The sequence below is a fragment of the Eptesicus fuscus genome, chromosome 1 (assembly GCF_027574615.1).
Source record: "Eptesicus fuscus isolate TK198812 chromosome 1, DD_ASM_mEF_20220401, whole genome shotgun sequence".
Classification (NCBI taxonomy): domain Eukaryota; kingdom Metazoa; phylum Chordata; class Mammalia; order Chiroptera; family Vespertilionidae; genus Eptesicus; species Eptesicus fuscus.
Window position 1 is genome coordinate 134,019,416 of NC_072473.1, and position 26,960 is coordinate 134,046,375.

The window sequence follows — 26,960 nt, forward strand, 5'->3', positions numbered from 1 at the left end:
AATTGTGGCCCTCAAAAATTCATATGTTACAGTGTTAACCCCTACCACCTCAGAATGTGACTGTATTCGGAAATACGGACTTTAAGGAGGCGATTATAGTTAGGTGAGGTGATGTGTGTAGACTATCCTATCTAATAAAAGAGTAATATGCAAATTGACCATCACTCTAACATACAAGATGGCCACCCCCATGTGGTCAAAGATGGCCACCACAAGATGGCCAGCAGGCAGTTGGGGGTGACCAGGCCAGCAGGGGAGGGTAGTTAGGGGGGACCAGGCCTGAAGGGGAGGGCAATCCAGGCCAGCAGGGGAGGGCAGTTAGGGGTGACCAGGCTTGCAGGGGAGGGCAGTTAGGGGTGACCAGGCTGGCAGGGGAGAGCAGTTAGGGGCAATTGGGCCGGCAAGGGAGCAGTTAGGCGTCAATCAGGCTGGCAGGGGAGTGGTTAGGGGGTGATCAGGCTGGCAGAAAGAAGCGGTTAGGGGCAGGCAGGCAGGCAGGCGAGCAGTTGGGAGGCAGCAGTCCTGGATTGTGAGAGGGATGTCCGACTGCTGGTTTAGGCCCAATCCCACAGGACATCCCTCGAGGGGTCCCAGATTGGAGAGGGTGCAGGCTGGACTGCAGTACACACACACACACACACACACAATCCCACAGGACATCCCTCGAGGGGTCCCAGATTGGAGAGGGTGCAGGCTGGACTGCAGTACACACACACACACACACACACACACACACACCATGCATGAATTTCATGCACCAGGCCTCTAGCAATCTAATATGACTGGTGTCCTTATTAGAAAAGGAAATTTGGACACACACAGAGATACCTGGGTCATGTGTGTGCACAGAAGACCCTGTGAAGAGGTGGCAAAAGAGTGGCCCTTTGCAAGCCAAGGAGGCAGGCCTTGGGAGAAACCAACCCAACTAGCACTTCGATCTCTGACTTCCAGCCTCTAGAACTGTGAGAAAATAAATGTCTGTTGATTGAGCTACTCAAAAAATAAAAAAGTAGTCTCATAAAAGGTGAGCTGACTCTCTTTTGAATGATTTCTTGTTGATGAGGTGAGTGAAAGAGGAACACAGATAGTGATGCTTTTTGAGATCTAGACTCTTCTAATAGTCCTGGGAATGCAGTATCAATTCTTCGACAAGTACAATGTCTCATTCTAAGTAGAATTGACGTGCTGAGTTTACCCATAACAGAGTGGAAGCGGTAAGAAACAGTCATTTAGCATCATCTGGAACCTCCACTCTGAACACACTTTGTGATTGAGAGCAACACTTGGGAACATCTACGTGGGGAGTGGACAGTCTCCTTCTGTAAATCTCTTTAGACTTTGCAGGCCATACAGTGTCTGTCACAGCCACAATCAGCTCTGCTGCTGTCGCAGAAAAGCAGCCACAGACAATACGGAAACGAAGGCATGTGGCTGATGTGGCTGTATTCCCCTAATGCTGTGGTTACTGAAACAGGTGGCAGTCTGGATTGCCCTGTGCCCTGCAGTGTGCTGGCCCCTGCCCTAAGTGATTATGTTGCCCAGTTCTGTTAGGTGTACCATAATTTCTCCTTTAAGAATTCATAAAGGGGGGGGGCATATGTAATACTTTCAACAATAAAAATAAAGGGAAGGAGATCAATTTAAAAAAAGAATTCATAAAGGAATGTAGTCTGAGCAAGTTAGAGTAATACAGTTTTCAAAGGGAGTAGAAATGGCAGCAATGTAGAGATGGATGCGGGTTTATTGGGCCTTTGGAAGCGCCAAGATGTGTGTGTGTGTGTGTGTGTGTGTGTGTGTGTGTGTGTGTGTGTGTAATTCAGGGGAGTTCATTAACCACATTCTTTTTCTTTTTTAAAATATATTTTTGTTGATTTCAGAGAGGAAGGAAGGGGGAGAGAGAGAGATGATGATGATGATGATGATGATAGAGAATCATTGATCGGCTGCCTCCTGCACGCCCCCTAATGGGGATCGAGCCTGCAACCCGGGCATGTACCCTTGACCGGAATCGAACCTGGGACACTCAGTCCCCAGGCCAATTCTCCATCCACTGAACCAAAGCAGCTAGGGCCACATTCTTTTTAAGTTTCTTATGGCAGTGGTTGGCAAACTCATTAGTCAACAGAGCCAAATATCAACAGTACAACGATTGACATTTCTTTGGAGAGCCACATTTTTTAAACTTAAACTTCTTCTAACGCCACTTCTTCAAAATAGACTCGCCCAGGCCGTGGTATTTTGTGGAAGAGCCACACTCAAGGGGCCAAAGAGCCGCATGTGGCTTGCGAGCCGTGGTTTGCCGACCACTGGATTATGGTCTTTTTTGTGTGTTTGTTTTTAGTTGATTTTACTATGACACAATATTCAAAATCCTTCAGGGAAACCCTATACCACTTTTATTTCTATTCACATTTCTAACCACTGGCTTACTAGTACAGTAATATTTCCTAAAGTGTGTGCCAGGTGTTTTGGTAGGCTGTGTGGCTTTCAGTGATACCCCAACAAATCATGTAAACAGCAAGAAACAGAAACAATTCTCTATAGTCTTCTCTCAGTCTTCTTGATTATTCTAATAATTTGGCGGAAAGTCAAACTTTGGTTTTACCATAACATTAGCAACCAATGTAGGCTCTTCCCCCCCAAGTGAGAGTAGTTTTCAAGTTCACAGCTTTTGGAAGGAAGGCAACAGTACCTTCCTAGAATTTTATAGAGCTGTTATTCTATTTATTTTTTAAAGATTTTTAATTGATTTTTTTAGAGTGAGGAAGGGACGGGGAGAGAGAGACATTGATGTGAGAGAAAAACATGGATCAGCTGCCTCCTGCACGCCCCCTACTGGGAATCGAGCGCACAACCCGGGCATGTGCACTGACCGGGAATCAAACCAGTAACCTTTTGGTGCAACCAACCAGCCGCCCAGCCAGGGCAGTTCTGTTTCTCTTGACTGTCGCCATCTCTTTCTGGCAGGAGATACTCTTAATGAATCTCATTGCACCTAGCGGCCGTTTGCTAAGTCTGCACCTTCTGAAGTCACGCTTCCTTATTCTTGGCAGTAATGGTTGGACAAGATACAGCATGGCGAGTGGAAGCTTCTAGACCTTACAGACAGGCAGGTTTTACATGAAATCCAGCTCTGCTAGGCATGAACTGGGCCACGGGGTGAGATTGTAAAGCTGATGCTCTTGTCTGAGAACAGGAGTGACAGTGCCTTGCCTCAAGAGCTCTTGAGGAAATGGCATGAGAAGCATGCTTCGCGGCCAGTAGGTATCCAGTAAATAGTAGCTGCTGCTGCTGTGAGCATCAGGGCAAGGCCATCAGGAAAGGACTCTTTCAAAATCCCTCAGAGAAATGGAGGAGGACAAGCGGGGGGAATACAATGCATTGAAAATGATGGTTCCTGCCGTGGTAGCCCCAGAACCGTGGCTAGAGGTATGTACCGTTAGGTCAGCTATAAAGACGGAAGGCGTCTTTGCTCACAGCCATCTTCTTTTTTCTTCTTCTTCTTCTTTTTAAGTGGTATTTTTATTGATGTCAGAGAGGAAGGGAGAGGGAGAGAGAGAGAGAGAGAAAAACATCCATGATGAGAGAGAATCATGGGTGGGCTGCCTCCTGCACGCCCCACACTGGGTATTGAGCCCACAACCTGGGCCTGTGCCCTGACTGGGAATCCAACCGTGACCTCCTGGTTCATAGGTCAACGCTCAACCATGGAGCCATGCCGGCACGGCCCTCCTTCCCTCCCTCCCTCCCTCTCTCCCTCCCTCCCTCCCTCCTTCCCTCCTCCTCCCTCCCTCCCTCCCTCCCTCCCTCCCTTCCCTTCCTTCCTTTCCTTCCTTCCTTCCTTTGAAACCACCTTCTTAATAAGGCCCATTCTAACTACCCTATTTAATACTAAAACCTTCCTTGACATTCTTTTTTCCTATAGACTTGTCCCCTTAACTTACTGATTGTTTATTGTTTCTATGTTTTTACTGCACCTGGCACACAGTGTGTATATATATAAAAGCCTAAGCAACCGGCTGGTGGGCCAGTAGCTATGACATGCACTGACCACCAGGGAGCAGATGCTCAAGCAGGAGCTGCGGAGCTGCGGTGACTTGGCAGCTGCGGTTCTCGGGTGACACACCCGAACCAGAGAGGAGGGAGCCCGATTCCGGGTGCGTCACCCAAGAACCACCCTCTCGCAATCTGGGACCCCTTGGGGGATGTCAGAGAGCTGGTTTTGGCCCAATCCTCACAGGCCAGGCCGAGGGACCCCACCAGTGCACAAATCTGTGCACCTGGCCTCTAGTAGTAATATATTTGAGTGTAACTCTCTTATTTTGTACTTTGCTTGTCCTGCCTGTTCTATTTAATCTTTCATTTTTCTCTCTTTGTTATGTAATTAATTTTATCACTCCCATTTCCTCCCCCACTTAGTTTAGAATTCAGACACTGTGTTTCAATTCTTTTAGTGGTTACCCTTAAAATAACAACTTTTATTATAGACTTACAAATTGTAATACTAAGTCTCATTACCCTTATCTCAACCAATGCAAGGATCTTAGGACATTTTAATTTTATCCCTTCTTGATTTACATGTTAATATTTGTCACACATTTTAGTTCTCTCTATATTTGCAAACCCAGAGGATTTCATTATTGTTGTTTTCCATGGTTAGTATTTATAAAGATTTACCTACATATTTATATATTTCGTGTGTTCTTCGTTCTTTGCTGCCTCTCTGACCTATCTGGGGTAATTTTTCTCCTGCCTGAAGTATCCTTTAGAGCAGTGGTTTCCAATATGGGACACACTCCCCACAGGGGGGCAATTTGATTTTTAAGGGGGACAATTCGAGAATGAGTTATTCACAGTGAATTTTTTGCATTTCTTATGGCTCTAGGGGCCTCATCTACAGTAGATAAATACATATTGTGACATGTTTATGCATTTCAGTTCTCCTGTATATGTTTTGAAACTTTATTTGCTATTTTTTCCTATCACTTCACATTATTTTTAACAATTTCTTAGTGATTTCTTCCTCAATACTTCAACTGTCCTTTCGTGCTTTTATTTTTTTCTCTCATGATGTCGTGTTCTTTGGAAGTTTGTTTAGACCAAGTTCATGGCCTTGTAGGCTTCCTCCGTGTAAATAGGAGCTCACTTTTTGAATAATAAAAATTTTCTGTCCTGGGGGGCATCAGGATATTAGAGATGCTCAGGTGGGGCGTGGCCAGAAAAAGGTTGGGGACCACTGGTTCAGAGGTCCCTTTAGTGGGTATTGAATGGACTTGATTTCATCTCATTGAATACATCATCATCCCCATTGGCTTCTGGTTTCTATTGTCAGCAGTCAAACTGCCACTTCTTTGAAGGTAATCTGTCGTTTTCTACATCTGGTTATTTTAAGATTTTTCTCCTTGTCTTTGTTTTTCTATGATATATGTAGGTATAATTTATTTTTATTCATCCTGCTGTGATTCGCTAGAAACCTTGAATTTGTGGATACACCTATCTGATGAAAATTTTATGAAAATATTCTATGAAAAATTCCCAGCCATTTCCTCAAATATTGTTTCTACTTCATTCTCTCTCTGCTCTCCTACTGTGACCCCAATTAACATATATTAAATCTTCTCATTATTTTATCTAAGTCTCTTACCTTGTCTTCTATGTTTTTTCTTTTTGTTTTTCTCCGTGATACATTCTGGATACTTTTTTCTGACCTGTATTCCTCTTGACCTATTCTTTCCTGAGATCTCAACTGCTCTGAAATCCATCCATTGAGTCTTAAATTTTGGCCATTGTATTTTTTTGTTTCCATACCTCATGCCTTGGTCTTTTTCTTTTGTCTCTTACTTGGATTCTTGCTCATACTAAGATGACTATCTTTCTCAAGTGAGGATTTGCCTGCCAGATTTGTGGGGGAGAGTTTATGGCCAAGACAGCACCTAATCCAATTATAAGATTGAGATTTCATGGGCCACCAGAAGAGGGAGCCAGGTGGCAAGTCCATGCAAGGTTAGGCTTGCTTTTGGTTGACCTCCACTCTAGCCATATAACCTTTCAGAAGAAACCAGAACAAAGTGGAGATTGGTTTATTAGATAGATTGCAAGTCTTCTCTTTACTCGCCTATTGCCTATGAGACCCTATCCTCCTATGAGACAGCTGTGTATGGCTGAGCTTAAGGCTATGGCTTCTCTTGTTCTAGATCTTTAACTGCCAAAATTTAAGTACTTCATAACATATGTATACTCTCAAGAAGATGGTTGCCCAGCTGGTGTGGCTCAGTGGTTGAGTGTTGACCTATGAACCAGGAGGTCCCAGTTCAATTCCCTGTCAGGTGCCTGGGTTGCGGGCTCGATCCCCAGTGTGGGGCATGGAGGAGGCAGCTGATCTATGATTCTCTCTTATCATGGATGTTTCTATCTCTCTCTCCCTCTCTCTTCCTCTCTCTCTGAAACCAATAAAATATTTTTTTAAAAGAAGATGGTTTGTGTGTGTGTCCAAGTTTTATTTGTTTCTTCAGTAGGAAGGTAGGTCTAGGGTAACTATTTTACTATTATTGGAAGCAGAACGCCCCCTGGTCCTCTCCTGATTCTTAGTTTTTATGGTGAAACTAGAGGCCTGGTGCACAAAATTCGTGCACTCGGGGTGGGGTCCCTCAGCCTGGACTACGGACTCTTGCTGTGAGCGCAGCTTCTGGCTGAGCAGCACTCCCCCTGTGGGAGTGCAGTGACCACCGGGGGGCAGCTCTTGCATTGAGCGTCTGCCCCCTGGTGGTCAGTGTGCATCATAGCGACCAGTCGTTCTGCCATTGGGTCAATTTGCATATTAGCCTTTTATTATATAGGATAGTAGCCTAATAGCATGGGAGACCGTTTCTATTTTTAGGGGGACAGTAGTAAAGAGGTACTTGTCCAAAACAGACCACCCCCTGAAGAAGTCTCCTTTTGTGTGTCTGTGCCTTCTGTTATCTTCTCCCAACCATAAGTAGCTGTTATCTCCATTTCCTGGTTTCCATAAAGCGGGCCCAGAGAGATTGAAAAACTGGCCAGATGTTGTCAACGTAATGGGCAGATCCAGGACTCGGCCCCAGTCTTTTGAACTCTCAAGCATGTGCTCTGTTTATGCTGTGATGGCTTCGGTTCAAAGAGGAAAAGTTGAAATCGATCAAGGGTCCAAGTGCCTTCTCTTAAAGGGGCTTTTGCACATGTAAGGAATGTTTGCAGCTGGAGAGAGGGGGGTGTTTGTACTTCAGCCTGCTTGGACATGCCAAGAGGAAGTTGTAAGTTCAATATAAAATATTAATGTGCAAGTATTCTTAGCTACTAGAATAATATTTTCCTTTAAAAATGTCAGTGATCACTCACTGGAGCTGCCTAAAAAATTCATGTGTTCAAGACATCTTGTTCTTTGATATGATCTCAACCCACCTTTCCTGTATGCGTGCTAGGTACTCTGCATGCTTCATTCCTTAGTTCTTCCTCTTCTTGGTCGCTGTAAAATAAAGGGTTTGGTTAAAGGACAGGAAATAGTCATTGAATATGTATTTTTTGTGAATTGATAAATATTATTGGCTAAGATATTTATCATTTTATCCCATCCATGTCTATTTACTGATTTAAGTTTGTACTTAAAATTGTCAGTCTTCGCCTTGGCTGGTTTGGCTCAGTGGATAGAGTGCCGGCCTGAGGACTGAAGGGTCCCAGGTTTGATTCTGGTCAAGGGCACATGCCCGGCTTGCGGGCTCAGTGCAGCTGATCAGTGATTCTCTCTCATCATTGATGTTTCTATCTCTCTTTCTCTCCCCCTTCCTCTCTTAAATCAATAAAAATATATTTTTTTAAAAAAATTGTCAGTCTTCAACCCACCATTAATTAGAAACCGTGAAGTTTTTTTGTCTTCTAAGTCTTGAGTCTATTTACTGGTAATTTCACCAAAAAGTGATCATATGGTTAAAGTAAGAAGTTTATTTCCATCCAGTTATATTTTGTGGTGGTAGACTATTATGGTGATTGAAGCTTATATTCAATCTTGCCAGATGATACAAACTGAAATTTTAGTAAACTGTTTAAACATTGAAATAAACAGAAAGGTTGAGTTAATTTTGAGCCAATCATTGTCACAGCTGATTTTATGAACTTTTAGGTTGAAAAGCTTTTGGAATTTTAGTGGATATGTTTGGTTCTCTGCCATCACAAAATACTATTTTCGTAAAATGCCTCAAGTTTACAAGGCCTGTTTTAAATCATTAAAACAAAGTGTTTCAGAACAGATGTTAGTACATGTTAAAAGTTTTTTAAAAAAAGTCTGCTTTTTGAGTTTTAATTATGGTAGCATTAGGAGGATTTTGAATTGGCAATCTGCATCTCTCATACAACAAAAGAATTTATTTTTTGCAGAACTATTCAGAAAATCAATTCACATCTTATGATTTTTACAACTTCGTCTGCCTTTCAGTAATTAACATTGACAAATTAAAGTTTTTATTTCTGTTAGATACGTGACAGTCTCCCCCGAGAGACTGCAGAGCTGTAAGTTTAGATTCACTGAAATAGAATATAAGTGTCTTAAAGAGAAAACTCGGGTTTGTGCATCCTGAAATGGATTTATCTGTCCAGTTGTCCATCCAGAAAGGCTTTCGGAGTCTTCATAGCATAATGTCAGGCATCGTCCTACATGCTAGAGCTCAGGATGGATAGGAGGAAATCCCTGCCTTCACAGAACTAGTAAAGCGATAGATCCTTCCTTACAAGTTGACCTTCAGTTATGCATAACCTTAGTTATGTAGATAACTAGAACCCCTCACTTCCTTCGTGAGATTGTTATTTAAAGCACTATTTCTCAACCAGTGGGCCTTGACTGAAATATGTTCAATAGCTCTGGTATCTTTAATCCCCTTTTAGACTCAGGAAGGCTGTCAAGGTGGGTGAATGTGCGTGTGTGTGTGTGTGTGTGTGTGTGTGTGTGTGTGACAACAGAAAGGCACCCCTGTTCTAGTGCATGTTGACTAGTTTTGTATTCTTCAAACCCCAAAAGGTTGAGAAACATCAATTACTGGTTTGAAACCCTAAAGTTCTGAACCAGGAATTATGGAAAACTATCTTTATGGACCTAATGAGTTTAATGGCCACTGTGTTAAACTGGATATATTGGACATAAAAGAATTGTAGCTTGTCCCCTAATTTTTGTAGAATGAACTAATACTAGTCCAAATGAAAGAGGCTGAAAATGCACAGACTTCCATTTCTAAAGCAAAATGGTGGAGACTCACTTTTCCCTGCTCAGAAAATTGGAAAGAAGATGATGAACCTTAGCACTTGAGAAACAGCCATGTGGTGAGTTCGCTGGATTTTCCTTACCTTCCATTTATGCCTGGGCTGGGTGCCGGAAAGACCTACAATCCAGAACCACCAAAGGGCCGAGATGTACAGGATACAATTGGAAACCACTCGGACCAAGAGCCAGGAGAAGCACAACTGGAATGAGAGGAGGTCTTCAGCTGAGGCCAATCCCGTGTTGAATGCAATATTGGAATTGATCACACGAGGGTTTAATTCAGCTATCATAAAATTGTTCCAACAATCAATTACAAATTTTCTGTTTTTTAAAAATTTTTGTTAATCTTCACCCAAGGATATTTTTCCATTGACTTTTAGAGAAAGTGGACGGGAGGGGGAAAGACAGAGAGAGAAACATGAATGTGGGAGAGACACATCGATGGGTTGCCTCCTGCACTCCTGCACGTGCCCCCCAAACAGGGCCAGGGATGGAGCCTGCAACCCAGGTACGTGCCCTTGACCAGAATCGAACCCATGACCCTTCAGTCCAAGGGCCAAAGCTCTATCCACTGAGCCACACCGGCTAAGACAAATCACAAATTTTCTTGAAAAAAATGAAAAGATAGGTGATCTGGGCAAAGTAAAGCCAAGACCATTTCCTAATGATTTGGAATTGGGATTTGAAAGGAAGAAAGGAAAGGAAGAGAGAGAGACAGAGAGAGAGAGGAAGGAAGGAAGGGAAGAAAGAGGGAAGGAAGGAAGGAAGGAAGGAAGGAAGGAAGGAAGGAAGGAAGGAAGGAAGGAAGGGAGGGAGGGAGGAAGGGAGGGGTCTAGGATGGCGCCAAAATTCCTGGTTGAGCAGCTGGAAGGAGAGAGATCAGCTGTTTCCCCCATGCTGAGGAATGTGACGGCCCTGTCTCTCCTTGCCTTCCGTGCTCCATTGTACCTCCTCCTGTGAGCACTGAGAGGCTGTGCGTCCTTGGGAAACGGGGTGACAGTGGGCATGACTCACTTGCATACATTCCGTAGCATCCGGGGACTTTGGTTTTGTTCTTAATGTGAAAAATCCCCCACGTTTGGCTCTCCAATTTTACTATCTTGCCTCAACAGTGATACCCACTGATTTTATCCTCTCCTTTGCCCCTCGAGCAATTGTTTTCCAGGTCATCTACTTTACTTCTTTAGACCTCCAAACTGATTACTACAATTCTGACCAGAACCTGTTTGCTGGGCCCGGCCTGCACTGAGCGAGTAATTGGGTGTAAACACTTCTTTCCTTTGTGTGCTGTGCTTTTCCGTTAACTGTGGGTGGTTTTGCTGTTGTTGTTAAAAGACCAGAGGTTGCATTATTGCCTGCAGAATATGCTTATATGGACAGTTGTAAAAAAGAAAATTACTTCGGGGAGTATTAATGAATAGACATTGAAAGTGCATAGTTAAGTCATTCCCACCCTTCACTCAGCGAACAATTGAATTAACCCCCTCTCAGCCAAAATTTAAGCAGTGTACTAGCACATACCACGTTGAGGGGGAGAGTATTTGTTTCAGAAAGCAGTTGTTTGACATCTGAGTGATTCCTAGACATTACAACGTCATCATGTGTGTCTGGATTGTTTGTTATTATAAATATTAACATTTAGATCCTCATGTTCAAAGTGCTACCTGGGTGAGGGGGTGCAGCGTGGTGAGGGGGTGCAGCGTGGTGATGGGGGTGCAGCCTGGTGAGGGGGGTGCAGCGCGGTGAGCGGGGTGCAGCGCGGTGAGAGGGGTGCAGCGTGGTGAGGGGGGTGCAGCCTGGTGAGGTGGGTGCAGCCTGGTGAGGTGGGTGCAGCCTGGTGAGGGGGGTGCAGCGTGGTGATGGGGGTGCACCGTGGTGAGAGGGGTGCAGCGTGGTGAGGGGGGTGCAGCCTGGTGAGGGGGGTGCAGCCTGGTGAGGTGGGTGCAGCCTGGTGAGGGGGGTGCAGCGTGGTGATGGGGGTGCACCGTGGTGAGAGGGGTGCAGCGTGGTGAGGGGGGTGCAGCCTGGTGAGGGGGGTGCAGCATGGTGATGGGGGTGCACCGTGGTGAGGGGGGTGCAGCGCGGTGAGAGGGGTGCAGCGTGGTGAGGGGGGTGCAGCCTGGTGAGGGGGGTGCAGGGGGGTGGGTGCAGCGTGGTGATGGGGGTGCAGCGTGGTGAGGGGGTGCAGCGTGGTGATGGGGGTGCAGCCTGGTGAGGGGGGTGCAGCGCGGTAAAGGAGAGAGAAGCTTGTTTCCTAACTGCAAGACTTGGCTGCTAATGCATAATGTGATCATGGGGTGGGGGAGGGATTTCATATAGTGTTTCTCAGATTTACTTGACAGAAAATTTTTTATTATTTTTTAAAATATATTTTATTGATTTTTACAGAGAGGGAGAGGGAGAGAGAGTTAGAAACATCGATGAGAGAGAAACATCGATCAGCCGCCTCCTGCACACCCCCCACTGGGGATGAGCCCGCAACCGAGGTCCATGCCCTTGACCGGAATCGAACCTGAGACCCTTCAGTCTGCAGGCCGACGCTCTATCCACTGAGCCACACTGGCTAGGGCAATCTTTATTCTTTTTTGTTGATTTCACAGAGGAAGGGAGAGGGAGAGAGAGAGAGAAACATCAATGATGAGAGAGAATCATAGATGGGCTGCCTCCTGCATGCCCCCCACTGGAGATCGAGCCTGCAACCCGGGCATGTGCCCTGACCCGGAATCAAACTATGACCTCCTGGTTCAGAGGTTAACACTCAACCACTGAGCCACACTGCCTGGGTGAAACTTTTATTCTTTAATGACTCCACAAGATAGCAATTTGGCAATCTCTCTCTCTCACATCCCAATTCCAACTCGTTAGGAAATGGTCTTAGCTTTACTTTGCCTTAATTACATTTTTGTTTCTGTGCTGCTGTATACATTTTGCATAATCCTGATGCACCTAAAATGAATAATAGAGAAAGGAGTATTGCTGGCTTTGGCATTTCTTTTACTGGCTTATTTAATTTAAATTAGATAATTTAATTTGATTTAATTCAGAAGTGGATCTAACTTGTTAGGGAGACCCATAAAACATGGTTCTGAGTGGGAAGAGATGATCAGTACTCTATGGAAGTATTATTGGGAAAAATTCTGTTACTGAACATAGGAAATTCCAAGCTCAAATATTAATTCCCCTCCCCTTCTTAGATGCGCAGCTGTGATTAATGGCGGGCAACAATGCTATTACAGGAAACAAGCACTTGGAAAAACAATCTATGTTAGTGACATTAATCGAGCACGTTCACATTATAAATATGATTTGCAATGTAATTTCATACTGCCAGGCTTTCGTAATTATTAGTTTTCGTTTAGACAGACTAGATTCCGCACACAGACTAACAGTTGTGATCATGTTAGTGCCCGTTAGAAATAATCAAGTTCATGAACACCGCTAGGGAAGTCAGGCGTGAGCTTCTAAAAAGTTGTTTCTCAACTAGATGTTTCCATGGGGCCAGTTCCTGTCCTCTGGGCAAACCCTGAAGGTGCTTTTTTCTTTCTGGAGGGATGTTTCCAGAAATTCCTTGGGGAGGATTGGGGATGCGCTCATGCGTTCTGGGGCTCTGTCTTCTGTCCTTGGTGGTCTGTATCCTGAAGTACTGGCATTCACTTCGTGGCTTCCATGACCTCCTGTTCACTCGCGCTTCCCAGGGAGTGAGGAAATGGAGAACTTAGATTTCCGAGTTCCGTGTGTCTGGCTGTAGTCCTGACTCTACCAAGCAGTTAGTTCTGTTTGGCCATGGGCAACCTGGTCTTAGCCTGACTTTCCTAATCTGGAAAGTGAAGGCTAATAGTATATTAGCTCTTGTGATAAGTTAGGATAAATAACAAGAGAAGAAACATTAAGTTCTTAGCAGGATGCGCGGCACATATGCTGTAAATGGTAGTAGATGTCTGTCATCTACGTGTTGACTGCCTTCCTTGAACTTTAAAATATATTTTTTACTAGAGGCCCGGTGCATGGAATTCATGCACAGGTAGGGTCCCTAGGCCTGGCCAGGGATCAGGTCCTATCAGGTTCCCCGCCTCCCGGCCTTCCCACCCCCTCCTTCCCTCACCACCCGCATGCTGCCACCACGTCCCCGCCACCTTCTTCCCTCAGCACCCAGCCACCACTGCTGATCAACCCCCTTCCCAGTGGTCAGTGCACATCATAGTGAGCAATCAAACTCCTGGTCTCCCAGTCGAACTCCCGAGGGGACACTTTGCATATTAGCCTTTTATATATATAGACTAGAGGCCCAGTGCATGAAATTCGTGCACGGGGGGGGGGGGGTGTCCCTCAGCCCAGCCTGCACCCTCTCCAGTCTGGGACCCCTCGAGGGATGTCCGACTGCCCATTTAGGCCCAATCCTACTGGTAGAATGGGGCCTAAACGAGCAGTCGGACATCCCTCTCACAATCCAGGACTGCTGGCCCCCAACTGCTCACCTGCCTGCCTTCCTACTTGCCCCTAACCACTTCTGCCTGCCAGCCTGATCACCCCCTAACCACTCCCCTGCCAGCCTGATTGATGCCTAACTGCTCCCCTGCCAGCCTGATTGCCCCTAACTGCCGTCCCCTGCAGGCCTGGTCACCCCTAACTGCCCTCCCCTGCAGGGTTGATCGCCCCCAACTGCCCTTCCCTGCAGGCCTGGGTTCCCCCCAGCTTCCCTCCTCTGCTGGCCTGGTCACCCCTAACTGTCCTCCCTTGCAGACCTGGTCCCTCCCAACTGCCCTCCCCTGCTGGCCATCTTGTGGCGGCCATCTTGTGTCCACATGGGGGGAGCCATCTTGTGTGTTGGAGTGATGGTCAATCTGCATATTACTCTTTTATTAGATAGTATAGAGGCCTGGTGCATGGGTGGGGGCCAGCTGGTTTGCCCTGAAGGTGTCCCTGTCCCAGTTCAGGGTGGGGGTTCCCTTGGGGCGTGGGGAGGCCTGGGCGAGGGGCCTGTGGTGGTTTGCAGGCCGACCACGCGCCCTGGTGACCCAAGCAGAGGCCCTGGTATCTGGGATTTATTTATCTTCTACAATTGAAACTTTGTAGCCTTGAGCGGGGTCCAGGGCTGCGGGAAGCTTGGCTTCTTCCATCGCCGCGGGCAACTCAAGCCTCCTGCTCTCTCCAGCTCTGTGGCCGCAGCCATTTTTGTTGGGATTTATTTATCTTCTATAATTGAAACTTTGTAGCCTTGAGCAGAGCCAAGCCTCCTGCTCACTCCGTGGCCACAGCCATTTTTGTTGAGATTTATTTATCTTCTATAATTGAAACTTTGTATTCTTGAGTGGAGACCAAGGCAGGCTAGGGCTGCTGAAGCTTGGCTTCCTCCATCGCTGGGGGCAACCCTAGCCTCCTGCTCTCTCCAGCTCCGTGGCCGCAGCCATTTTTGTTGGGATTTATTTATCTTTTATAATTGAAACTTTGTAGCCTTGAGCGGAGACCAGGGCTGCGGGAACTTGGCTTCCTCCATTGCCAGGGAAACCCAAGCCTCCTGCTCACTCGTAGCTGCAGCCATCTTGGTTGGGTTAATTTGCATACCCGCTCCTGATTTGCTGGTGGGTGTGGCTTGAGGTGTATCGGAGGTACGATCAATTTGCATATTACTCTTTTATTAGATAAGATTGCTTTCAGAGAGGAAGGGAGGGGGAGAGAGATAGAAACATCAATGATGAGAGAGACTCATGGATCAGCTGCCTCCTGCACGCCCCACACTGGGGATCACCATGATCTCTGAGTCTCCCTTCTCCACCACCTCTCCCACCACTCCCCCTCCAGGCTGGCAGCCCGCAACACAAGGCAGCTTGTGGTATCTAGCACACACCAGGCTGTGACTCAACTCTGGGCCATTGCACATACTGCCACTTATTTCTGGAACCCTCCTCTGTCCCTTGTTAGCCCAAAAAACGTATTCCTCTCTCAAGCCCTCCTAGGTGTCTGTGTCTCATAGATGTTTCTCTGCCCACCTTCCTAGCCACAGATGATCAACTCTTAGTATTATACCATGTCAATACTTTGCTCTTTAATATTATTCTAAAAGTATGTACATATATCAGCAATCTATTAAACTGGGAGTTTCCTGAGGACAGTCACACTTTATTAATCTTTTTATGTTTGCTCTGTGCATTTTGTAGTCTTTTTTTCATTGGGGAAAGTGAGGTAAATGAATAGGGTAAAATAGCAATAGAATTTTTAGTGTCAGTGGTTTAATGTTTGTGGAAATTTTTTAAATATGTAGCTTAAAAGGCCTAGACGTGCACAACCAAATCATAGTTCTTACTTTGCAATGTCTTTTTTAAAAATATATTTTTATTGATTTCAGAGAGAAAGAGAGAGGGAGAGAGAGATAGAAACATCCATGATGAGAGAGAATCATGGATCGGCTGCCTCCTGCATGCCCCCTACTGGGGACCGAGCCCACCACCTGGGCATGTGCCCGATCGGAAATTGAACCCTCTTGGTTCATAAGTCGACGCTCAACCACTGAGCCACACTGGCCAGGCACTTTGGAATGTCTTTATCTTACAGTTCTTTCTATGTGTGATTTTTCTATTTCTTTCCTTCTGTGTGTATTCTTCTTCCTTTTATGTGTTACAAAAAAAAATTTTTTTTCTACTCTCCTTGATACGTGCTCCCTCATAAATGAGCTAACAAACACCTAGGCTCCGTGCCCCTCTGCTTTGGCTCTAACCCCAGCCCTTAAAGCACGCATGCACATGAGCACGCATTCACTCAATGAAATATTCCACAGCTTCTGGATTAGCAGAAACTGCTATGTATGCGCTGCAGTCCTCTCATGAAAGTAGTGAATGGTGACTATGTAGACTCAGCCCAGAGGCTGATGTGCTACATAAAATCTCAAACGAGGTCTACTACACTTTGCACGGAATGATCGAGGTTTGACAGAGGTACCAATTATGCCAACACAAGTGCCGAATTAGTAAATGCTAGTCTTAAACCTCTATGAAGTGCTCGGCTTTGACAGCTGAGCCAGATTTGTTCTGTTACCTTATTGGAGATCCATGCCAACTGTTTCAAATAATCCTCCCCTTTCTATTTTCAGGAAACGAACTGAATTGTGCTGAGCTTATTAATTCCTTTGTTAGGTTTCTGAGACTTTGATTTTCATAATTTTCCACTTCGTGTGTGTTTCTTTAGCAGTAGCTATGATTAGATAAACTCTTTTCCTTTGGGTTGGTTTAGTCACTGTACCTAAAGTACTTAGCTTGGGGTGTGCATGCATGCGTGTGTGTGTGTGTGTGTGTGTGTGTGTGTGTGTGTGTGTGTGTTTTGGAGGTGGCAGTAGGTATGAGAGATATTAAAGAGAAAAACTGTGTCAGAACAATATCTCTGTCTTCCTACCGCTGCCACAAAGCAACAGGAAGACCAGGGAAGTGTTTATTGATGGAATGACATGCATAAGCCCTCCTTTAGTGGCAATGGCTACACCAACAGTGGTGCTGAAATAGGAGGAAAAGACCATCGTATCTTTATTAGTCTCACTAGCGGCCCGATGCACGAAATTCGTGCAAGAGTAGGCCTTCGCAGCTGCTGTGGCTGCCTTGATCCCTCACAGCCACGGCGGCTGCCTCGATCCCATGGCTGCGCCCCGGCTTCGTCTGGAAGGTCATCTGGAAGGATGTCTGGATGGCCGTTCGGTTGATTTTCATATTATGCTTTTATTATTAAAGATTTTTATAGATGTTCATGTGTGTATAGGGTATAGTTTTCACAGTTTTATTCTTGCACTGCTAATGTTGTCATTAGTACCATTATATTTTTGTTTTGTATCCTTTTTACCTAGCCACCATCTATTTCCCAGAACTGTACAGAAAGTAGTAGGAAGATACAGATTGAGTACAAAAATATCTATAAGTGCTATGATTTTGCAAAATCTTATATAATATAGGGTGATGTGATGGGACAAATTTATCAGTCCCTTGTTCATTTCTAGTTTGTTGTCTTTGCTACAACCCCCAAATATATATTGAGGGCTTAGGATATACTAGGCACTCATGGAGTTTATATTATAACTAGTAGCCCATTTGCAGGAAAATCCTGCAAGCGGCTGTTGCGGCCATGTGCGCTGCCGGTGCCTCCGCCTTTGCAGCCACCGCGCCTGCACCCGCTCGCCACTGCCGCCCACCCCGCCCCGTTCCGCCCCGCTCCACCCCGCCCTGGCTTTCCCTCTGGCAGCCACCTTGCTTTCCGCTTTTCCTCCCTCTTCCTTCTAAGTTGTCTTCAGTCTTCACTCCTCCCTCCCTCAGCGTATGCAAATTAACCACCGTCTTTGTTGGGTAATTTGCATACTCGCCCTGATTGGCTGGTGGGTGTGGCTTTGGCTGGTGGATGTGGCTTGGGCGTAGTGAAGGTGCGGTCAATTTGCATAGTACTATTTTATTAGGTAGGATATTAATACACTAGAGGCCCGATGCACAAAATTTGTGCTAGGGGCTTGGCCCTCGCAGCCACGGTGGCTTGCCTCGGCCATGGCAGCCCTGGCTTCATCTGGAAGGTCGTAGGGAGAGACATCCGGAAGGACGTTCAGCTGTCCAGTCTAATTTATTATTATAGATAAAATGTTACATATCAATATATATTATGTAATATAAATACACCTATATATGTCCATGTATGTATACACACACACATAGAGTCAATGCTCATGCTTTACAGTAATTATTTTGTATAAAATTGCCACAAAGACTGAATGGGTGAGTACTGAACCATTGTTCCCAATCAATATATAGCCTGTCTTATGTGTGTTTCTGTTTGAAGGCCCCTTATTTCATATATGCTGATCGATTCTTGAACATTGAACTTCTGGCCAGTAGCCCTGTCTCATGCCTGAATGGAGCTTATCTAACACATGCATTTTCTCAGTACAGCACATCACAGCCGTCTTGCACTTAGGAACACTAGACAGCACTTCAGTACTACCCTTGGGAGCCACTTTAAACAGTGAAATCACCAACAAAAAGCATAAGATGCAAAAAATCCACTAAACGGTTGGCATAAAAGGACACTTGTTTACAGGAGAGCTGAAACAGGAAGGCGGTTTCACCTTGTTCAAGCTTTACTGGTAATGGGCGTGTCGGCAACTCATTTTCACTGCTATGCACACATCTGCCAATGACCATCAAAGTGCCACCAGTATTGATTTTGGATTACAAATACATTTTAGTGAGTAAGTGAATTCACAAATATTTAATCTGCAAATAATGAGGATTGACTGTCAACTGTGTGTGTGTGTGTGTGTGTGTGTGTGTGTGTGTGTGTGTGTGAATCTATTCATTTACTTTTGGTCTTCAATACCTCCGCCCTTTACTTTTGTTCATTGCTTGTTCTTGTTCACAGTTGTTTTACATCTCTTGTGGTTCATTGTACAATCCTATCTAATAAAAGAGTAATATGCATATTGACCATGACTCCAACACACAAGATGGCTGCCCCCATGTGGACACAAGATGGCCAGCAGGGGAGGGCAGTTGGGAGGGACCAGGCCTGCAAGGGCAGTTGTGGGCGATCAGGCCAGCAGGGGAGGGCAGTTAGGGGTGACCAGGCCAGCAGAGAATGGAAGTTGGGGGCGACTGGGCCTGCAGGGAAGAGCAGATGGGGGGGACCCAGGCCTGCAGGGGAGAGCAGTTGGGGGGGACCAGGTCTACAGAGAAGGGCAGTTGGGGGTGACCAGGTCTGCAGGGGAAGGCATTTAGGGGAAATCAGACTGGCAGGGGAGTAGTTAGGCATCAATCAGGCTGGCAAGGGAGTGGTTAGTGGGTGATAAGGCAGGCAGGCAGAAGTGGTTAGGGGCAATCAGGAAGGCAGGCAGGCAGGCGAGCAGTTGGGAACCAGCAGTCCTGGATTGTGAGAGGGATGTCCGACTGCCCGTTTAGGCCCGATCCCGGTAGGATAGGGCCTAAATGGGCAGTCAGACATCCCTCGAGGGGTCCCAGATTGGAGAGGGTGCAGGCTGGGCTGAGGGACACAGCCCCCCATGCACAAATTTTGTGCACCAGGCCTCTAGTTGTTTATAAGTATAATGAAGCTTCTAGGACTGGGATATATACAGGAAGTTCATCCCATTTACTAAAGCTTTCCTGAGACACAATATGTTTTTGTAAACCTCTTATAGGGTGAGAACTTTATATTATAGAAGTCGTCTCACAGTTTATATATAACAACTTAAAATATCATTTTAAATTTAGTTCCATTAGATGTAAAATTCCAATGAACGTAATTCATATTGGCTTTATGTTTGAGATAGAAATATTTTTGTTCACATTTATCAGGTCATTTAAAATAATTTGTATTATACAGATAGGTAAAAAATTAAGACCTCCTTTGATTAGCAAGATCTTAGGGATATACCACTCAGTCATTAAAAACATTCCTTTTAACTGGGAAACATAGGTATTTGAGGACTATATAGAGTGTGGTATATTTTCTAAAGAATAATAATAAAATGAAGACTCATGAATCCATCATTCACATTAAGAATCAAGCATTCCTAGTACCTTTAAAAGCCCCTTCCCAATCATGCCCCCCTCCATAGCCACTGTCCTGGCTTTTGGATTAATCATTCCTTTGGGGGGGTTTTTAATGGTTTTATTACCTATGTATGTATTCCTAAACGGTATTGTTTAGTCTTTAAAACTTGAGTAGTGTTGCCGAAACCGGTTTGGCTCAGTGGATAGAGTGTCGGCCTGCAGACTCAAGGGTCCCAGGTTTGATTCCGGTCAAGGGCATGTACCTTGGTTGCGGGCACATTCCCAGTAGGGGGTGTGCAGGAGGCAGCTGATCGATGTTTCTCTCTCATCGATGTTTCTAACTCTCTATCCCTCTCTCTTCCTCTCTGTAAAAAATCAATAAAATATATATTTTTTAAAAACTGAGAAGTGCAATGGAATACTATGCAGCTGTAAAAAAGAGGGATCTCTTACCCTTTGGGACATCATGGAGGGACCTGGAGAGTATCATGCTAAGTGAAATAAGCCAGTCATAGAAAGACAAATATCACATGATCTTATTTATTTGTGGAATCTAATGAATGAAATAAATTGACCAACAAAATGAGACCCGAAGCAGGGAGGCATGGAACAGACCGACATACCTCGATGTGCGGTTGGGAGGACGAGAAGAGATAAACCAAAGAACTTATATACTTACTAGAGGCCCAGTACACGAAATTCATGCACGGAGGGGGAGGGGAGGGCTTCTGGGGAATGTCCAAGTGCTATGAGCCCGGCTTCTGGCTGAGTGGCATTCCCCTGTGGGAGTGCACTATCTCCTGCGTTGAGTGTCTGCCCCCTGATGGTCCGTGCACATCATAACGCCTGGTCATTCTGCCGTCTGGTCAATTTGCATATTAGCCTTTTATTATATAGGAGACACATGGCCCATGGATAGTGGCAATAGGGTAGTGAAGGGGGTGGGCAGTGAGAAGGGACTGGGAGGAGGGGGGGAAAGGAGGGGGATGGGAGGTATCTGTAATACTACCAACAATAAAAAAATATATAAAAATAGAAAAGAAACACCTGAGTAGCAGGCAGACACTTGGCTGTGTGAGGAGAGGGCAATTAGCACTGTTGTAGAAAGACTTTCAGATGGGACATCCCCTCTATGCTGTCAGGATATTTGAAGCGGGACTGTGAGCAAGAGGCGCAGCTCTGTTCATCTGTTTTGCTGAGTACTTAGTGGATCCTTTTAATTTGGACAACTGGTGATGTGGGTTGTGGGAAATTGTGTTGGATCATTCCTTGGAGTTCCATCCCTCTGTTTCCCTTGTTCTTTTTGCTTTACTTTCAGCCAGCCCTTCTATTGAGTTTGAAATGTCTTCGTGTGTTGTTGTTTTTTTTTTTTTTTTTTTTTGTGTGTGTGTGTGTGTGTGTGTGTGTGTGTGTGTGTTTTTAAGAGCCCCTTGGTGTTTGTTTCCTGAAAGTCCTGTTTTTGTCTCTTGCTTAGAACATCTTTCTGAGGATAGGAATGTTAGTTTCACATTGTCTTCTTACCGAGTCTGTTTCCTCTGAGTTGCTCTTGCTGTTCCTTTTGATCTCTGTCTTCCAAATTAGAGACTCCTCTGCTGTCTTGGGAGTTGGGTTGTGAGCTCCTGATTAGGAACAGAGCAGTTCTTGACCTGGGGCAGTTTCTCTCCCACCCACCCCCACACTCCCCACTCCCCACCCCCACCCCCCGGGGACATTTGACAATGTCTGGAGACACTTTTGGTTGGTCCAAACTGGCTGACGGGATGCTGTTGGCTGTGAGAACCCCTTTCACGTCCCGCGTGGTTCAGGGTTCCAGTTCAGGGTTCAGGTTCTGGAGAAGGCCGCACACAAATGAAAGAGGCTAGAAAAGTATTAATTTGGGAATATTGGGGGCCAGGCGGGAGCCCACCTCTAGTGGGAGGACTACCGCCTTGCTCTGGCCTTGCCATTCCTTTTATTCAGGTTTGGGATACACCCATGGCCCTTAGGCAGGTAATTCCAGTAACAGGCAGACTATCTTATCAGTAAGGATTTACATGATTATTTGGTGGGGAAGTTGCCTCAGTTACCATTGTCTCAATTAGATAGGGAGTGGGTGGCTCTGACCTTTCAGAGCTTCAAGGTTGTCCAGCCTTCCGGGTTCCTTGTCCACCTCTCTCTAATCTGTGGGACAATGATCCGTTTCCAGCTGTTGGCATCTAGCAGGCAGAGGCCAGGCCACTGTTAAGCGTCCTCCAGTGCACAGGACATCCTCGGGCAGCTGTCCCAGCCCCATGGCAGTGGTGCTGAGGTGGGGACGCTGCAGTAGGGACTGCGAGCGGGTTGAGAGCTCTGAACTTTCGGGCAGAACTTGGTGACTTGGGGTTTCAAGGGAGGGTGGTCTGGTTCAGTGGTTTGAACAACTTCATGTCATTATCTTTAGGTCTTTCCTCCTGGGCTGGTCGGAGAGTCAGGAGAAAATCTTGCCTCTCTCTCTGAAGATATCTCTGAAGGATCAAGATCTAGCTTCTAACATCCTATTAAGGGGGAAAGGGGCTGGGGCTGTCTGCATTGGGTTGCTGTGTGAGCACATAAGCCCGTTGCTTGCCATACAGTATCTACTTCCTCAACTGCCCGAGGCTCCCGTTCTTAGACCTAATGTTTTACCCTCTCTAGAGAGTGTATCTCTGAGGGTGAGGTTGGGGCAGTTACCCAGGAGCATGGGATAAGGAGGGGTTTAAGGGCTCTAACTGCTTCCCTAATAGATTTCACTCAGACCCTGTTATTTTAGCCCCCCCTTCTCCCTTAGTTCCAGAGTTATCTCACACTGCCAGTTCAGATGCTTCCTGAGGATTCTGTAGTGCTAATGGGTTTGGTTGGGAACTTGCCTTAATTTCCCTTTGCACTTCCTTCAGCTTTCCCAGGTATGCCAAGCCAGTTGCCGCTATTGCATCTGCTTTCTTGCTTCCCAAATTTGATGATGATTCTTGTCTCTCATTCTCCCGGTCCTTTAAAAAAATTTAACCCCTTGGGTATCATTTTAATGGGGTTTGGGGAGGACAGTCAGTGAGCTGCATTGTGTTCAAGCATCTATCCTCGTATCCTAGAAACCAACATACTATATTCTAGCAATAGTTCATCAAGTTCTAGCCACTTTTGGGGGGTATTTACTTTTGGTATCAGAATGGTTCATTTCCTAGACTTAACCTTTCTTCACATAAATGAAAACTAGAGATTACTCTGTGTCTCCATAGAGTCACAGCTGCTTTCTTTTTTTAAATATATTTTATTGGTTTTTACTGAGAGGGAGAGAGAGTCACAAACATCGATGAGAGAGAAACATCGATCAGCTGCCTCCTGCACGCCCCCTACTGGGGATGTGCCCACAACCAAGGTACATGCCCCTGACCGGAATCGCACCTGGGACCCTTGAGTCCGAAGGCTGACGCTCTATCCACTGAGCCAAACCAGCCAGGGAGACAGCTGCTTTCTTTTCAAAACCTTAGGAACATTATAGCAATATTCACTTGTAACATGTCCTGGTTTCATGGACCTTTTACTTAAAAACAGAATTCTGCAAGCAGCCACCTGCCCCAAGAAGAACCTTGTGTTACAATCCCAGTCAATAATCTTAAAGAGTTGAATAAAGAATATGTGTTTCATCAAGTCTGAAATACCCTCAATTATCTTATTTCATTTTTAGTAATACCCTGGCCAGAATTAGTGGAAATATGAGAAAGATAGTAGTTTATCACGATAGCTTACAACTATCTCTATCAATATTCCCCCTCGCACACACATAAACGCTCCAGAATTGACTGTACTATAGACTAAAAAAAATTAAGAATAAAATTTCAAGCATCAAAAAAGTGTTTAGGTCTGCCCTAGCCAGTTTCCTCGGGGCATAGAGTGTCGGCCTGCGGACTGAAGGGTCCCAGGTTTGATTCCAGTTAAGGGCATGTATCTCGGTTACAGGCTCGATCCCCAGTAGGGGCTGTGCAGGAGGCAGCCAATCGATGATGTTCCTCTCTCATTGATGTTTCTATCTCTGTATCCCTCTCCCTTTTTCTCTCTCTAAAAAAAAAAAATCAATAAAAACATATTTTTTTAATAAGTTTAGGTCAGACCGAAACCTAGGCCCTCTGATTTTTTGCTGTTTCTTGAACTTTCATTCAATTATCCTATATAATAAAGATGTAATATGCAAATAGTGTGAGAAGGAGGGCGTGGCATAATCAGCAGGAGGGTGGTAGTGAGCTACAGGCTACAAGCAGGCAGTAGAGAGCTACAGGAGGGGGCAGGGCAGCAAGCTATGAGGGGGAGCGGGGTGGGGGAGAGCTACAGGAGGGTGGGGCAGCAAGTTTTGAGGGGGCAGGGGGAGCTACAGGAGGGCAGGGCAGTGGGTGGAGAGCTACAGGAGGGTGGCAGCGAGCTACTGGCACACAGATTGGTGCACAGGGCTTCTAGTAATTAATAAGTTTAATATACACTTTATTGAACCCCCACCCCTTTTAACATGGAAAACCAAACTAGATTCTTTCATAGCCAGCATCTCTTTAACCTATTGACCAAATAAATGTACTGCAATCGGGTCCTGGTAAAATTATAGACCCTACATACTCATTTAAATGCTCATCAGCTTCCACTGAGTTTCTAGTCGATGCATTGGATCACAAAGAACACCTGACGTATATCTCAGTGTCCCCTTTTTGTTCTAAATGTGGTTGACCTTTGCTAACCCCGTGGAGGTCACTGAGGGGCCAAAGACCCTTGGAAACGCTTTCCTTGTGACCTGTCTTCAGTGCATCAATAATTCATAGATAAAATAATTTTTTTTTGCCTCACATTATAAAATTAGCCTAAAGAATTGAAGCACGCCCTAGCCGGTTTGGCTCAGCGGATAGAGCGTCGGACTGAGGACTGAAGGGTCCTGGGTTCAGAGAGTCCCAAGGTTTTATGTGTGGACGGAGACCAAGTCCGTTAAGCTTTTCCTAAGATTGCTTGCTTCTGTCAGGATAAGTGGTCACAAGACATCCAGATTGAGAATGGAAACATTTGTGAGAGCCCTGTCTCATTTTGTCATGTTGTCTTCTCACAAAGCAACATTTTTCTTTTCAGTCTGTAGTGAGTTTCTTTCTGTGCCAACAGTTCTTTTGAGACCCAATTTCTATGTCCAACAGTTCCTTATGTGTACATGTCAGCAATGATATTTCAGTTCTGGATGGTGGACAAATGGTGGTATTGCAGGTCCGACCCTCTCTGGGTTGGTCCTGGGCAATCTGCAGTGACACATATCTGCTGACTGCTAGTATGGCAAGGCATCGTCAGCGTCTTCCATCTCTGGACTGTTTCTCTTCTGTCTTCATGGCTGGAGTAGTCCTGTCAATTCCTCTCTGTTGCAGGAATCCACATGGTCTCGGAGTTGTTTTCTGAAAATATGCAAACATATTCTCGATCAAAAGTTAATAAAGGAATCTTTTCTATAAATTTGACTTGCAATCCTTTTTCATTTTTTGCCCAAACGATTTTCTTTTGGCTTGTTTTGACACCATGTATGTTTTACATGGGTGTCTTGCTGTTAGCATTACAAATGGAAGTTAATTTACTAAAGTAAAAATTTTCTAGATGTAATTTACTTACAGGATATTTTTCCTTACATGATATTCTTCTACTATTCCCCCCTTTTTTGATTTAAATATTAGCAGGCTTTTGGAAACTTTCGAATATTCTAGAAAAATTAATTGTACTGGACAAAAAGCTGTTCCTAAAGTGTTAACTAAAATTTTTATTGGTAGTTCATCTCATGGTAAAATTGTGTAACATGTAATGAACCTAAAGCAGTCATATTTTAGTGCAAAGCAACATTTTTGAATAGTTTGGGGTGATTGTGGAAAGGGGCCTTTTTCTAGAGAGCTCTAAAAGGTGTATTATTGCTATTCTTTTCTTTCCGGTTCAGCTTTATGAGGTTGTTTCAGGAGAGATTTGAAGCTGCAGTGTAATTGATGTCCTGATGATGCCGTGATGAAATCCACCAATGCATATGATCCCAGAGAAATGTTTACATCTGGGTTACACTCTATTCTTTTGCTTGTCCTCTAAGTGAAAGAAAAAAGACCAACTTATACTTGAAGGCAAGCAGTACCACACGAGTAAATGAAGAACCTTCTCTTTCTGCTGATTAACCGCATGAGAGAGAGAGAGGAGAGAGGAAGGCAGAGGGATAGAGAGAGAGAAACATCCATGATGAGAGAGAAAAATCACCTATCGGCTGCCTACTTCACACCCCCTACTGGGGATTGAGACTGCAACCTGGGCATGTGCCCTGATCAGGAATCGAATCACCAGCTGGGCAGGTGTACTGTTTTTACCTGTCAAAGCCAATGAGGGTGTTTTGTTGTGTTCTCTTTTGATGTGTGTTTTTTCTGAGGAGGTGAAAAATACACACATGTACATGTGAGTGTATTTAATGACCTAAACCATTCTAGCCTACTATAGTATACTAGAGGCCTGGCGCACAAAAATCGTGCACAGGTAGGGTCCCTAGGCCTGGCCTGAGATCGGACTGATCTTCCCCGGCTGCCGGGGAAGATCAGCCCTGTGTATGGGGCGACCAGCAGGGCAATCGGGGCCCCACTCGCACCCACCTTGGCCTGATGCCGCCCACTTTTGCTGCCACCTACCCCCAGTTCCCTGTTCCCCATTGGGCAATCAGAGCCTGCCGGCCGAGAGGAGGGACTGAGAAGTTGGCCAGCAGGCCCTGATCAGGTGATCGGGGCCTGCGGGCTGGGGGCAGCTCCTGCATTGAGTGTCTGTCCCCTGGTGGTCAGTGCGCGTCATAGCAACCGGTCGTTCCACCATCCGGTTGATTTGCATATTATGCTTTTATTATATAGCATTGCTATTGCATTTGGTATTATTCAGTAGTTGACTCAAGAATGTAGAAATCTCATCTTTGGATTGTCTTTAGTTCAGATACTTATTGGGTAACTATTAATCGCAAGGACCTGTGTATGTGCATGTGTGTGTGTTTTAATGCCTGGGCCTGGGCATTGGTATTTCATCAATCATCCCGTTTTGAAAGCCACCAATTGCGATTGAGGAGAGGACTGGGTAAGCAAATGATTGGACCAGCGGCACTCTGCCGGTAGAAATTACCGCCTTCCCTGTGGCAGTTTAGAACGATTCCCAATTGAAGTTTGAGAAAGATGAAG

The 26,960-nt window shown here is 45.3% G+C and overlaps 1 protein-coding gene across 7 annotated transcripts in view; it reads left to right on the forward strand.

The window, feature by feature from the left end:
• Positions 1 to 26,960, forward strand: part of CASK (calcium/calmodulin dependent serine protein kinase) — a 291,959-nt gene that overhangs the window by 42,230 nt on the left and 222,769 nt on the right. The gene's annotated exons all lie outside the window — the stretch shown is intronic.